This window comes from Triticum urartu, chromosome 4A (genome assembly GCF_056163025.1).
Source record: "Triticum urartu cultivar PI428250 chromosome 4A, HENAU_Tu73, whole genome shotgun sequence".
In the NCBI taxonomy this organism is placed as follows: domain Eukaryota; kingdom Viridiplantae; phylum Streptophyta; class Magnoliopsida; order Poales; family Poaceae; genus Triticum; species Triticum urartu.
In genome coordinates, this window is record NC_141876.1 from 20296986 (window position 1) to 20311000 (window position 14015).

At 43.7% G+C, this 14015-nt stretch overlaps 1 pseudogene; it reads right to left on the reverse strand.

Moving 5' to 3' along the window:
- Positions 1-3282: 3282 nt before the first annotated feature.
- On the reverse strand, positions 3283-10554 carry LOC125554545 (uncharacterized; annotated as a pseudogene).
- Between the last annotated feature and the right edge of the window lie 3461 nt (positions 10555-14015).

Consider the following 14015-nt stretch of genomic DNA (forward strand, 5'->3'; position numbering starts at 1 on the left):
AAACAAAAATTCCCCAAATCTAATACACACAAGATTCAAACAAGGGTTCCTCAAATCTCCGAAATAGCATACATTCTATGGATAGAAAGAAGGGGATCGGAGAAAAGTACCTTCTAGGATGGATTGGTGAAGGAATCCACGGGCCAAATCGTCAGATCTGAAGATTTTTTAAGAGGGGATTGAGAGGGGGAGAGGAGGAAGCCGCCGGCCGCCTGTTCTGTAACTCCTCTGGAACGAATGGGTGGGGTGGGGGGGTGGGGGGGGGGGCAGCGGGCGGCTAGCATCTAAGTCACAGTGCAGCGCCTGCGGGCCGGGCGCTGCACATTACGGTGCAGCGCCTAGCTCGGAGGCGCTGCACTGCTGGGTGCGGGCCCAGGGGCTGCCACGGTGGACTGAAGTGCAACGCCCCCGATCTAGGCGCTGCACCGTAGGGTGTGGCGCCGTCGTGGCGGGCGCTGCACAAAAAGGTCAGGGGTGTAAAATTGTTTCACGGGCAGTTCATTTTGTAAATTGATTTCGTCCACAAGTCAAAATAGTCAAATTTGCCGCATATAGGCACGAACTTGCCTCAAGTTCTACTAACATCGTGCCTCCTGCAGTGAAAATGTGTCACTGAAACATCTGCAAAACACAGGCATGACTTCACGTCTGTGCGTCACGAGCCTTCACGTCTGTGCCTCCCTTTGCTTCACGCTCGTGCCTCTAGTACGTCACTGTTCGTGCCTGCACATAATATGCGACCATGCGTGTCACACCAATGCCTCTCAAAAATTAATAGAAAGGAATATTAACACGATATAGGGAACCAAATTACATTTGTTAACAAAGTTGCTGATAAGAAAAACATCAGGAAAAGAGGAGCACGGCTGTCCTTCTCGTGCTTCTAAAGCCGTGTCTCACGTCCGTCCCGCGCGCTCACACTAAACGTGCCGTCACCGCAACGTGAACAGAGCCACGACACTGCGTCTGCATAACATAGGACACTGCCTATAGTGGCGTCAAGTTCGTGCCTCAATCAGTAAACGAGTCAGCGAAAACACTGATAGCACATTTATATATATATATATATATATATATATATATATATAGTATTTTGAGCCTTTTTGCATCATAAATTAAACACGAGACCACAACATTTACTTGTAGAGTATTCATTTCTGCAGAAATATTCTTATTATGATATTATTACAACACTTCTTCATATTTTGCAGAGTGCGTTTAGGCACTCAAACTTGGTCGAAAGTGCTTTCAACACTGAAGCATGGATCAACTTGGAGAAGAGTTCAGTTCTGGAGGGGGCTAACTGAAAAGTGCCAGAAGAAATCACGCACGAGTGCATATATCCAGTGATACGGGCATTGATATGATACCGTGATACAAGAAGTTGTGATCTGTGCCCAAAGTAGAGGATTAAATAGTCAGACATCCATTACCAAATATACAAAACAGACCTTAAACTTTTCTATATTGCCGGTTGCAGCTTTGCATTACACCATGTCAAATTCGCATCTCGTTTTCAGCTTGGGGCATTTCTGTCTCACGGGCACAATGATGAACTAAAAATCTACCTATCACCCTGAAAAGACGCTACTGACACACATCTGAGTAAAAAAGAACTTATATGCAGCTTTTAAGAAAAGTGAGTAACGCAAAAACAGGGACTGCTTCTGCTTGTGATCATCGAGTATTGGTGTTTTAGAAAATTATGACGTACTAGTTCATTTGGAAACCATCGGTAGTTGTTCATCTGGATTAATATTTTGAACAGCTGCTATGATTTTGCATGTAGGCACAACTTTTGGGGGGCTAGACGCAAAATATCCTGTATATAAACAAATGAGTTGATCCTATGCCTTCGATGCAGATCTGACGCACCATGCCGAGCACGGTATCATCTAATGACTCGTATCACAGTATATTTTGCAAGAGCGCCAGCATCTGGTGACCAATCGAAGCATCGAGAGGCACGACCCACCGAGAGATGCTACACACGAGGGTTTTACATGCTTTTATGGGATGGTTAGGATCTGGTTGGCTTAGGGCTCCTTTGATTCAAAGGAATTCTATAGGATTTCTGGAGGATTGAAATCCTTAAGAATTTTTTCTATGGAATCTTTTGTACTACATTTCATAGGAAATCTAACATCCACTCCAACCTCTTTTTACAATTCATTTGCTTTTCCTGTGCCATCAAACACTCCATGCTAATCCTGTAGGCTTCATGTGTGCATGCCACTCCAACCCTATACTTTTCCTATTCCTACGATTTGAAAATCCTGCGAATCAAATAGGGTCTTAGGTTTGATAAAGTGAGGCGGGTCCGCCACTTAAAATCAGGGAGGGACAATTAGTGAAGGCCACGTAGCAGGGTCCGTGAAAGGCCGTGACTTTTGCGCGTGTGTAGTATTATCGCGACCCACCAGACGGCAAGCGGTGGGCGTCTGATCCCACGTGCGGCTGAACCCACGAACCAGAGGAGGGGGTCGAAGCGCGCGACCAACCAGACCGCCGTCTGATCCCACGCGCGGCTGAACCCGCGAACCAGAGGAGAGGAAGGGGGTCGAAGCGCGCGACTCACCAGGCCGTCTGATCCCACGCGCGGCTGAACACCGAAGGGGAGAGAGGTGGCACGCTCCACCCGTGCAAGAGGCCAGGGCGGCTGATCTGCTCTCTGATGCTTCTCTTCTCTCACCACCCCCTGCTGCTTCCCTCTTCTTCCTGAGCGCCCCTGCTGCTCCTTCTGTCTTCCTCCCCTGCTGTTATTCTTCACCAAACCGAGCCTGTTGTTGTTCTCTCTGTGTGTGTGTGTGTGTAATTCATAAAAATTATTGTTGTGCGATGATGATATTTGTTCAGTCCGAAGACATGCGCCGCTCTTACTTATTTTGTTGATCAGTGAGAGTTTGTACCCACTAGCAATTACAAGTGTGATCAGATGACGTTAGCTCTCGAGAACGATTTGAGAATCTAGTGCTATCGTATTTTCATTCTATTTCATGTTGTTGAGTGCACTGCACTTTCAATCTACTAAACTATCATGTCTCTTTAATCGTGCGAACTTGTTATGCTTTGGTTGCAGCATGTTTCAAGTACCTGGAAATGATTTTAACTTTGCAAATAAAAAATCAGTAATACCATAACCTTGCAAATCAAAATTTAGTACCATCACAACCTTGCAAATCAATTTTTTGGTAATGAACATTTTAGAAAAAACTGTGCATGGCTCCACTATGGAAGACAAACCAAAATGTACATCAAAGTTCTGTCATGTTATATTTATCTTCAAGACCTCAACATGGGAAATTGCGGCGGTTGCAAGGGGAAGGCACCCGGCAGTGCCTGAGGGCTAAGGGCACTTAACTCTACAAATCAAAATTCAGTACTAACATAAACTTGCAAATCAGAATCCAGTAATTAACCTTTTTGACAAATAGTAAGTCTGCAACTCCATGGCTCCATTGCAAAGTCAGTGTACATCAGGTTCCCAGATACAACAGCAGTTACCTACTCGTACAAATGAAAGAGCAACATTACACTGACTACCCTGATGACCCAAACAGAGCAAAACAGAATCCAGGTTCATATCTAGCTTCACTAGCTAATCCATGTAGAGGCCATTGTAATCAGGTGTGGTTCGTCGTCTTCGTGCAGTCGGCAAGCCACTGACAGCTCTCTTCCATGTAGAGGCCATTTGCAAGGGATATGTAGCACCATTGAATTGCTCACAAAATAGACGGGGAGACATGTCCATCACCTAACTGCGAAGAATGATATAACGATCCATAAAGCATATCGCAGACAATTAATACCATGTCTGACTAAAATATCAACAAGCTTCAGTAAAAGCCTCTGAATAAAAAAGAGCAAATACATTTTGCATAAGAATAAGGGAACAAAGAAGAGATGATTTTAAGATCACAAAACTGTTATAACTCTGATAGAGATGATTTTAAGATCACAAAACTGTTATAACTCTGATAAGACACCATTTGAATAATATGGTGATGTGCCTACTTCTTGCAGTGAACATAGAGAAGGCTTTGCTATCATTTGGTGGAACAGTTAAGCTGTACAGTACAAATACCAGACTTGAGAAGAAATTCCTTTGTTCTTGATTATGCAACATAAATTGACAAGCTCTTTCTTTCCGGAGAAACTAAACTAGTAAAACTGAATGAAGGAAACTAAGCAAATTACATTCCTAGAGATTGTAGGACGCAACAACAGAACTAAGAGGATAAATGGAAACAGGCATACCAAATACCATCTAAGCCCTCCGCAATAACATCAGTACAACTTCAAGTAAGAGGTATCAGTGAATATTGGAAATAAAAAATAATTCTACTTGAGCATGATAGTTTTCTACCTTAAGGTCGCCATTGTCCATTTAACCACGGCCATACTCGTTCTACAGATTATTCTAATTCATCTGTATATCTGTATATGTGTGATCAAAACAACAACTTCAGAAATCCTCAGATCAAGTGATCAGTTCGCACAAAAATGGCAGCTAACCTGCTGCCCCTGGTTTCCTCTATGGCTCTATGTGTTTTGTTTCCTCACCGCGACTGCGAACTGAGGAAAGGATTGGGCTGGCAGCGCCACCACCACTCGATAGAAAAAGCTCCGCTGAACGATCGGGAGTTTCTTTTTTATTTTACTGAACAATGGGCAGCTATCGACCCCTACGGGATGATGGGAAAGTCCAAAGTAGTATTGGTAAAATGACTAGTTGCCCTTTATCATGGACAGCTTCATTTGCTTGGTACTCCGATACGGGTGATTGGAGTACCAGGGTACCGTTAAAAATCTCAAATAAAAACATTTATGAACGTTAGTGCAAGTCCCTGTTACCACACAAGATTGCTTCAAATCTCAATTACAGGAACACCAAGCAACAAGCCACCTAGCTGTTCTCGGTTTCTATGAGTCTATGATGATCCCACACACGACACTTCATTCTCGGTTTCCCTAACTCCCAACTCCATGAAGGTGCACTCACTATCCTAGTTGTTCTTTCTGGACCAGGAGCGTCCAAATTGATGCTAGTCTAAGAAAGTTTACTACAGTGTTGTACAGTCGTAATGAGGCTTGGCGCCGAATGTTGGTTCTGACACTATGCAGTGCTGTGATGGCTACAGTTCAGCACAAATAAAAATTTCTCACACACACACACACACACACACATACACACACACACACAGTTTTTTCTCTCATAACTATTTTTTATGGGATTCTCTCCTTTTGTCTGCATTTTTTGTTGTTGTGTGGAGAAGCACTTCAACGGTGCAATGCATCAAGAGAAAAAAAAAGAAACAAATCAAAGTGAAGAGGAAAAGGTATACTCAATAATTAAAACATTATCTTATTTAAAAACATTGCATCTGATGGGAGAAAATGTGAATGGGATATTAGTAGACGTTCAAAGTGGATGTACCTACATAAGGAGCTCGGCCACATCTTTCCCCTCCACGAATCATTGCTAATTTACTTCTGATAGGAGTAATTGCAATTCTTGTAGCACTCCCAAACAGACTCCAACCTGTAGATCATATAATACCTAGCAGTTAATAAAACTAAACAGAAAATAAAATAAAATTGAGTAGTGGGCTGCAACGACATACATGTCTTTCATTGCCGATTTCTCTAACAAAGAAGTTAAGGCAAGCATCACAAACTCTTCGAGATAATAAGCACCTCCGACCTCCAGTTCATCGAGATTTTGTACCAGTTGCTTGCGGGGGCCATCAACATGGCAGTCAAAGGATTTCTCAGTGCCATGTACTGCAAGATGCCTCAATAATTCAATCACGTACTGTAGCCCGTCTTCATAATATGCAGCGCCTTTGTACCGGAAAACATCAATAATGATTTGATTTTCAACCGCATTCATCTTCCATAACCAGAAAGATCCTTCGACAGAGCTGATGATCTTCTTAAGTAAAGGACTTGTATCATTCTTATCGAACGATCTCCATGCATCAAAGATGCCTACCAGCAAATTCAAACGAGCCCTTGAAGGCTTGAGAAAGGGATAATGGAGTATCAATTCTCGCAAATTCTTTGTCTTGAGTCGGTCCGACCACCAGGTAGCATATAGTCCCATGCCACTCAAGAAAGCATGAAAAGGTGACAAATAAGGAACGTAAATCTGAGACTGCATGAATTTTTGCACCACTTCTGTTGCAATACTTTTAAAATCCTTCGCCATTGCAGTGACCATCTCGGGCGATATTTCAGGCTGTATATCAAATAACTTCGGACTTTTTGTGATGACCACCTTGCCATCGTAGGCATCCATATCATTTAAGCCAAAATCACCTTCCCACGAGTACCCAGCTTTATGGTTGCTAATCACATGTTCGACAAGTGCCTGAACCAAGGCGCATTTATCAGGCAAAGGTGTCATGATTTTCTCCTCAACATGACCATGCACACTAAGCAGCGCCAAAACAATCCTCTAGCTCTTCATGCCTGAAAACATATATACAGTAGTCTCTAATTAAGCACTAAAATAGAACTGAGTTGCATAAATAAATAATGATATAAAAGGGAAGGGATTGAGAACATTACTTTTTGGGCATTTCAAGAAATTTTAACTCGAGCTGCTGGATTAAATTCCTGTTGCATTCTGTCAGCTTTATTTTCAAACTTGTTACAAGTTCCAGCATATACTTCCGGGCAATTTCTGTTAACTTCACCCTCAGCCTGTTTACAGTATTTAGTAATTAGTACTATGATATTAAAATCAAGGAATCATAAGGAAAATAAGGTGGCTACTAATTTGAAGGGAAAGTGATGGCTACAAATTTAAAGGGAAAATTGGGAAAATTTTCAGCACATATCAGCACACAATCTTATAGCTTGGTTTTCATGCAAGTGATTGTGATTTGTCCCCTTTTGAAAAAAAGGTAATTGTGATTTCAGAATTGGAGCATACTTGTGCTAGTACTGGTAAAGTAACAGGAAAGGAAGCTTCGAAGGGGGAGGATATCTTCAGGAAAGATCCAACTGTTGGTGCAAAAAAACTACAGGATAGGATACAAGAACAATTACTCAATGTGGATCACAGTTAGCCAAGAAACATCCAAAGCTTGAAAGAGTGGTGCCTCTGTACTAGCTGTATGATTAAAACAAGGATACATTGGTCCTAAATAACTGCCTTGGATGGAGAATATGACACCGTGCTAAACAACTAAAATGTGTAACCTTTGTAGTGTTATTTAAGTGTACCAAGACATTTTGGTGCTAGCTTTCTAAAGGCGACCTATTTGGGTGCTACATAACCAATTTTTCCAAGATTGAAGAGATAATTTTGTCAAAATTATACCTTTCGCCGCCATTGCAGACTCTCATTGCAAGGTCCTTTGACCGACTCAAGAGATGAGCAGTTCCCTTGATACAGAACCTCTCACAAGCATGCCCCACAATTGAAAACGGTAATATGACATCGTTTCTCCGGATAGAGTGAACCTATCAAAACGAAGTTGTCTGGATTAGAACCCGTTGAGCAGAACAACAACAACAACAACAAAGCCTTTAGTCCCAAACAAGTTGGGATAGGCTAGAGGTGAAACCCATTGAGCAGCATGAGACAAAAAACATAGAAAAGCGAGATAAACATACTCATCAAGAAACTCCCAAAACATAGGTAGCAATGTGGCATTTTTCTTGTCCGCTCTCTGTTCTCTCCTTTTATCCCGTCTGGGGTTCCTCTGCTCATCCCATGGGACCAAGTCATCCATGGGTGGAGGAATCAAATCACCGACAAGATTGGGCAACATTGGCAGAAGGTTGGCAAGTCCAGATTCCTCACTCGTGACATTGGCAGAAGATTGGGCATCATGATTTGAACACTGCAAACAGAACATTGACATTTAAATAAACATGCCAACAAACACAGAATAACTTATAAAGTCTTAGTTCCCCACCCTTTCATAAAAGAGAATGTAGGCCTCGCAATCAAGAACTTGCTGCAAGCTGGCTTTTGTTATCATCTCATCGCTTGCATAAAACCAAGACTTGTCATTGCTTTGATGTTCCTGACCATTCATCTTGCTAGCTCTTACATACACAATATAATGACCTCCTTCCCGATCTCCAATGTGTTGAGCAACACCAACTAGACGGTAGGTGTTATTGTCATTCTCGTCAACCCTGAAAATTACAGGAAATAGTGATGACCAGAGCAGTCGTAGAGCTGTACAGTACTGTCGCTCGCTCATAAATCACAAATACTGAGATGCCAAATTCAAAAATTATTCAGACCCAGTTCAGTCTGAATAATTGTCTGAAACTACATAAGGATGATTAATAGCTAGGTAGTGGTTGGAGATCTTCTTTGGTTAGGAAGGGAGCTGAGAGTGTATAGAGTTAGTTAATAAAAGGTTCATTTTCAAAGCTAGGAAGAGTAAGTATGCATGCCTTTGTTTGTCGCTAACGAGGGACAAAAGAATACTAAGTCAGCAATTATAGTTCATTTTCATGTCATGGGTCCTAGCTAATCTAGGTGCTCCAGCTTTTTCATTCATGGACCTAATTAAGCTGAGCTAACTTCAGTTATACTAGTTTCTGTTTTGTTTAATTTGGACGGACGGTTGGTTTTTTTATTGATCAATTATTTCTAAATTTGAGTTGTATTTATTAATTAGTTACTGCTTCATGCTTGAAGATAGCTGAAGTAGTTACTAACACTGCGCTACTACTCTGGTTGATGCACGGATCTATATTCAGTCAGTCAAGGAATGTTTTTTCCTACAATAGTCGGTCAAACAAGTTTTCAGATTCAGGTAAAATGATTTCTTATCCATTCGAACAAGACTATCAAAAATGATTTCATATTCAGTCAGTCAAAGAAACAATACCTACCTTTCGTCCATGTATGGCTGCATATTAAGAATCTCCTTGAAACACACATGTCCTTCCAATTTATCATATCCAGCAGGATTAGGAGCCTTTTTTTCCTGATCAAACTAATCACCATTACATCTGGAGCTTTGGTTATAATCATTCTTTTCCTTGCAGCTCTGAAAATTTTTGTTGTTTCCTGTTTCTGTTTCTGGTCATTTTGGTTATCGTCACCACCTGACTCCACAACATGTTTTGTGTTAGCTGCATCAGTGCAAGACTCACAGACCCAATCAGACATCAACTCTTCCTTGGTGTATAAGGAGAAGCAATCCTCAACTGATACAGGATCATCGCCATCATGTGCCTCAGCATCAGCTTTATTGCTCCTCGAAGCTACAGCAGGGAGCTTCCTATCTGGAATTGGCAGTTGGAATATAAGGGTCTCTTCATGTTTCTCCTTGGAACTGTGTACACATTCTGTGCTGGTTCGAACACTACACTCCTCGCCTGCAAAGATGGAATTGACAATTGTGACCTTCTTTGAAGCATCCATTGAAGGTTGACGTGCTTCATCTTCCTCTTAATCCAAACCATGAAGAAAACATTGGATGAGTTCTTCGGCATCCTCCATTCCGCCGGTACTAAATTGGGGCCACTTTGAGCAGACAGATGCAAGCAGTTTTGTTGGGTCAAGGCAGCCTTTTGCATTGCTTGAAGGACTTGTGTTGACAAAAAGCTCTTTGAAAAGCGCAGCAATTGGCCCTTTGCAAACGTTTTGTCCCATCATTATGCTGCGCAGTGGGTCAAGGGCCAATAAGCACTGCAGCATGGCATTGAAAAAACAGGTGTTGCCGGGATTCCGCAGCCCCCTGATGACATTATATTTGGCAACGTCCTCCTTGGCTATGTCCTCCGAGTGAGGAGATGATGGACTGCTGGATCCCTTGTCCTCCTTCTCCACCGGTTTCATCTGCGGTGTCACCACCTCCTTCTTGCCCAAACCATCATCATCCTCCGAGCGAGGAGATGACGAACTGCTGGATCCCTTGCCCTCCGCCTCCACCGGTTTCATCTGCGGTGTCACCACCTCCTTCTTGTCCAAACCTTCATCATCCTTCGGATGAAGTGAGTTGGTGTTTGCCTCTAACTCAGTTGAAGCTTCTGTTGATTGTGATGGACGATACTTAAAAACCTTGAGTGGAACCTTCTGGTTACACTCACAACAGTACAGTATATCTTTATCATAGGTGTTGGCAAACCACCGATGCTCAGGTTGCTCCTTGTGATGGGAAAAAAATCCGGTACGACCGGGTCGCACGAGGCTAAACGGGAGACCACCTCGCGCGCATGACATCTGGCAGCACGAATCTCAGCGCAGAGTCACCTTATCCCGAACCGAAGACCAGGTCGAGCGTGCATCAAATCCCTAGCCCAACTCCTCCGACGCCCCCAATTCCAGCCGCCGGCGTGATCGGCTCCGGCTGCTCGCCACATCGCCGCCAGTGTGCTCCTCGACGCTGGACCCAACTCCCCTGCTCGACGTCCTCCATTCCCGCGGGCACGGCCGCGTTCTTGGCGGCCCAGGTCGCGGCACCGTCGTAGCTGCTCGTCGGCCTGCTCCTCGACGCCGGCCTGCTCGTGGCTCTCCATCCCCGCCGGCACCCACCATGTTTTCCGGCGGCCAAGCTCACGGCGCCACACCATCTACCCTTGTCATGCCGCTGCCCATGGCAATGCTCCTCGGCCACATTCGCAGCGCTGCCGGCTTATTGTACAGGCTTCATACGCCCCTTGGCTCCGGCCAACCGTTTCGACGCTGCTGTGTCACCCTGGTCGCTTCTCGGCAAACAACATCAACTAACAAGTTCCTGTAGATTTTTGTGTGTGATTTGAGCTGTAAAAGCCTGAACAAAGGCAACTATTCTGTATTTTCCTTTCTGAATTTTATTCTCTTACAAGACTGGCCTATGTTGTAAACGAATTTCTGTGTGAATGAAAGCTTGTGGAATTTGCAATGTATAGTTGTTCTTGTCCACTTTTCATATAATGTGTTGCGACATTTTCAGTGTATTTGTGCTGTTGAACATACTGATCACTTGTTTCCTTCCAATATCTGGTAAGGGACCAAGTATATGCACCCTTGTGTGTGTTGTACAACTGATCAGTTCACAGAGACAAAAGAAACTTTGTAGAAACCATTGTCAGGTGAAACACTAGCATATAACAGCAGAAGAAAATGATAGCTTCAGTTTGTGTTGCAGCAAGTAAATAGAACCATTTGGCATGAATAAAACAAGATTTGCAATGCATTTGCCCTGATAATCTGATACGGTGTCAACTGTTGGCATGAACAAACATTCATGGTTTGCTACAGAGGAAAATGATAGCTTCAGTTTTATATTGCAGTAAGTAAATAGCACCATTTGCCAGGTGAAATACACACATAGCAGCAGAAGAAAATGATAGCTTCAGGTGAAACACTAGCACATAGCAGTAGAAGAAAATGATAGCTTCAGTTTAATAGAATATATGTTTGATAACAGATGTTCAGCATTGTCAGGTGACACACACATAGCAGCAAAATAAAAGGATAGCTCCAGTTTTATGCTAAACCAAATACATAAACCATATAGCTGACATGCCCAGCTAACTAGCATTGAGGAACCAACAAGACATTATGCATCAACGCACGATCGGGCTCGTCACGGCTGAAACCTTGATGTACTAGCACCACCGTTGAAATCCAGTTGACGAGCGGCCGGCGGTGTTGTGCCATCTCCATGAGCCTCAAGCAATAGTCTTGTGAATTCTCCTTGGATAGGTTGACCTAAAAGTGATGGATACTCTCCAAATGCCATGGATATTGATGGATTTATAGTACCACCAAAATCATATTCCGAAGGGCCAGCTGCGGACGGAACAAACACGGACTCCTTTGCTGGATAGTTTGTACCTTTTCCTGCAAATTGTATGTAGATATAAGAAATAGAAATGAAACATTGCTACTTATTCACACAGAACAAGCAAAGGTACCTTTTTTTTGCCTTTCTTTGCTCCCTCTAGCACATCTTTTGATCTTTTTTGCTTTGAACATTTTATTCGTTCAGGAGCTCTAAATGGCACCTTTGTTTTTGCAACATATCCAGTCATTTCGGAGGAACTTTCAGAGTCCTCATCTTCACCCAAGTTTAAATTGCTAAGTAATTCTAGTGCTTCCAAAGCCAACTTATCAATACCATTGTTGAGACGTGTAAGAACCTCCTTTGATGCTTTGCACTTCAATGCAAGTGAAATCATCTTTCGAGAAGTATGCAAAACAAGAAATTTTTACATCAAAACTGAATTGCAATGATAGCTTAGAATCCATGTTTGCACATACTTCTCGAAACATATATTCTATTAAACTGAAGCTATCATTTTCTTCTACTGCTATGTGCTAGTGTTTCACCTGAAGCTATCATTTTCTTCTGCTGCTATGTGTGTATTTCACCTGGCAAATGGTGCTATTTACTTACTGCAATATAAAACTGAAGCTATCATTTTCCTCTGTAGCAAACCATGAATGTTTGTTCATGCCAACAGTTGACACCGTATCAGATTATCAGGGCAAATGCATTGCAAATCTTGTTTTATTCATGCCAAATGGTTCTATTTACTTGCTGCAACACAAACTGAAGCTATCATTTTCTTCTGCTGTTATATGCTAGTGTTTCACCTGACAATGGTTTCTACAAAGTTTCTTTTGTCTCTGTGAACTGATCAGTTGTACAACACACACAAGGGTGCATATACTTGGTCCCTTACCAGATATTGGAAGGAAACAAGTGATCAGTATGTTCAACAGCACAAATACACTGAAAATGTCGCAACACATTATATGAAAAGTGGACAAGAACAACTATACATTGCAAATTCCACAAGCTTTCATTCACACAGAAATTCGTTTACAACATAGGCCAGTCTTGTAAGAGAATAAAATTCAGAAAGGAAAATACAGAATAGTTGCCTTTGTTCAGGCTTTTACAGCTCAAATCACACACAAAAATCTACAGGAACTTGTTAGTTGATGTTGTTTGCCGAGAAGCGACCAGGGTGACACAGCAGCGTCGAAACGGTTGGCCGGAGCCAAGGGGCGTATGAAGCCTGTACAATAAGCCGGCAGCGCTGCGAATGTGGCCGAGGAGCATTGCCATGGGCAGCGGCATGACAAGGGTAGATGGTGTGGCGCCGTGAGCTTGGCCGCCGGAAAACATGGTGGGTGCCGGCGGGGATGGAGAGCCACGAGCAGGCCGGCGTCGAGGAGCAGGCCGACGAGCAGCTACGACGGTGCCGCGACCTGGGCCGCCAAGAACGCGGCCGTGCCCGCGGGAATGGAGGACGTCGAGCAGGGGAGTTGGGTCCAGCGTCGAGGAGCACACTGGCGGCGATGTGGCGAGCAGCCGGAGCCGATCACGCCGGCGGCTGGAATTGGGGGCGTCGGAGGAGTTGGGCTAGGGATTTGATGCACGCTCGACCTGGTCTTCGGTTCGGGATAAGGTGACTCTGCGCTGAGATTCGTGCTGCCAGATGTCATGCGCACGAGGTGGTCTCCCGTTTAGCCTCGTGCGACCCGGTCGTACCGGATTTTTTTCCCATCACAAGGAGCAACCTGAGCATCGGTGGTTTGCCAACACCTATGATAAAGATATACTGTACTGTTGTGAGTGTAACCAGAAGGTTCCACTCAAGGTTTTTAAGTATCGTCCATCACAATCAACAGAAGCTTCAACTGAGTTAGAGGCAAACACCAACTCACTTCATCCGAAGGATGATGAAGGTTTGGACAAGAAGGAGGTGGTGACACCGCAGATGAAACCGGTGGAGGCGGAGGGCAAGGGATCCAGCAGTTCGTCATCTCCTCGCTCGGAGGATGATGATGGTTTGGGCAAGAAGGAGGTGGTGACACCGCAGATGAAACCGGTGGAGAAGGAGGACAAGGGATCCAGCAGTCCATCATCTCCTCACTCGGAGGACATAGCCAAGGAGGACGTTGCCAAATATAATGTCATCAGGGGGCTGCGGAATCCCGGCAACACCTGTTTTTTCAATGCCATGCTGCAGTGCTTATTGGCCCTTGACCCACTGCGCAGCATAATGATGGGACAAAACGTTTGCAAAGGGCCAAT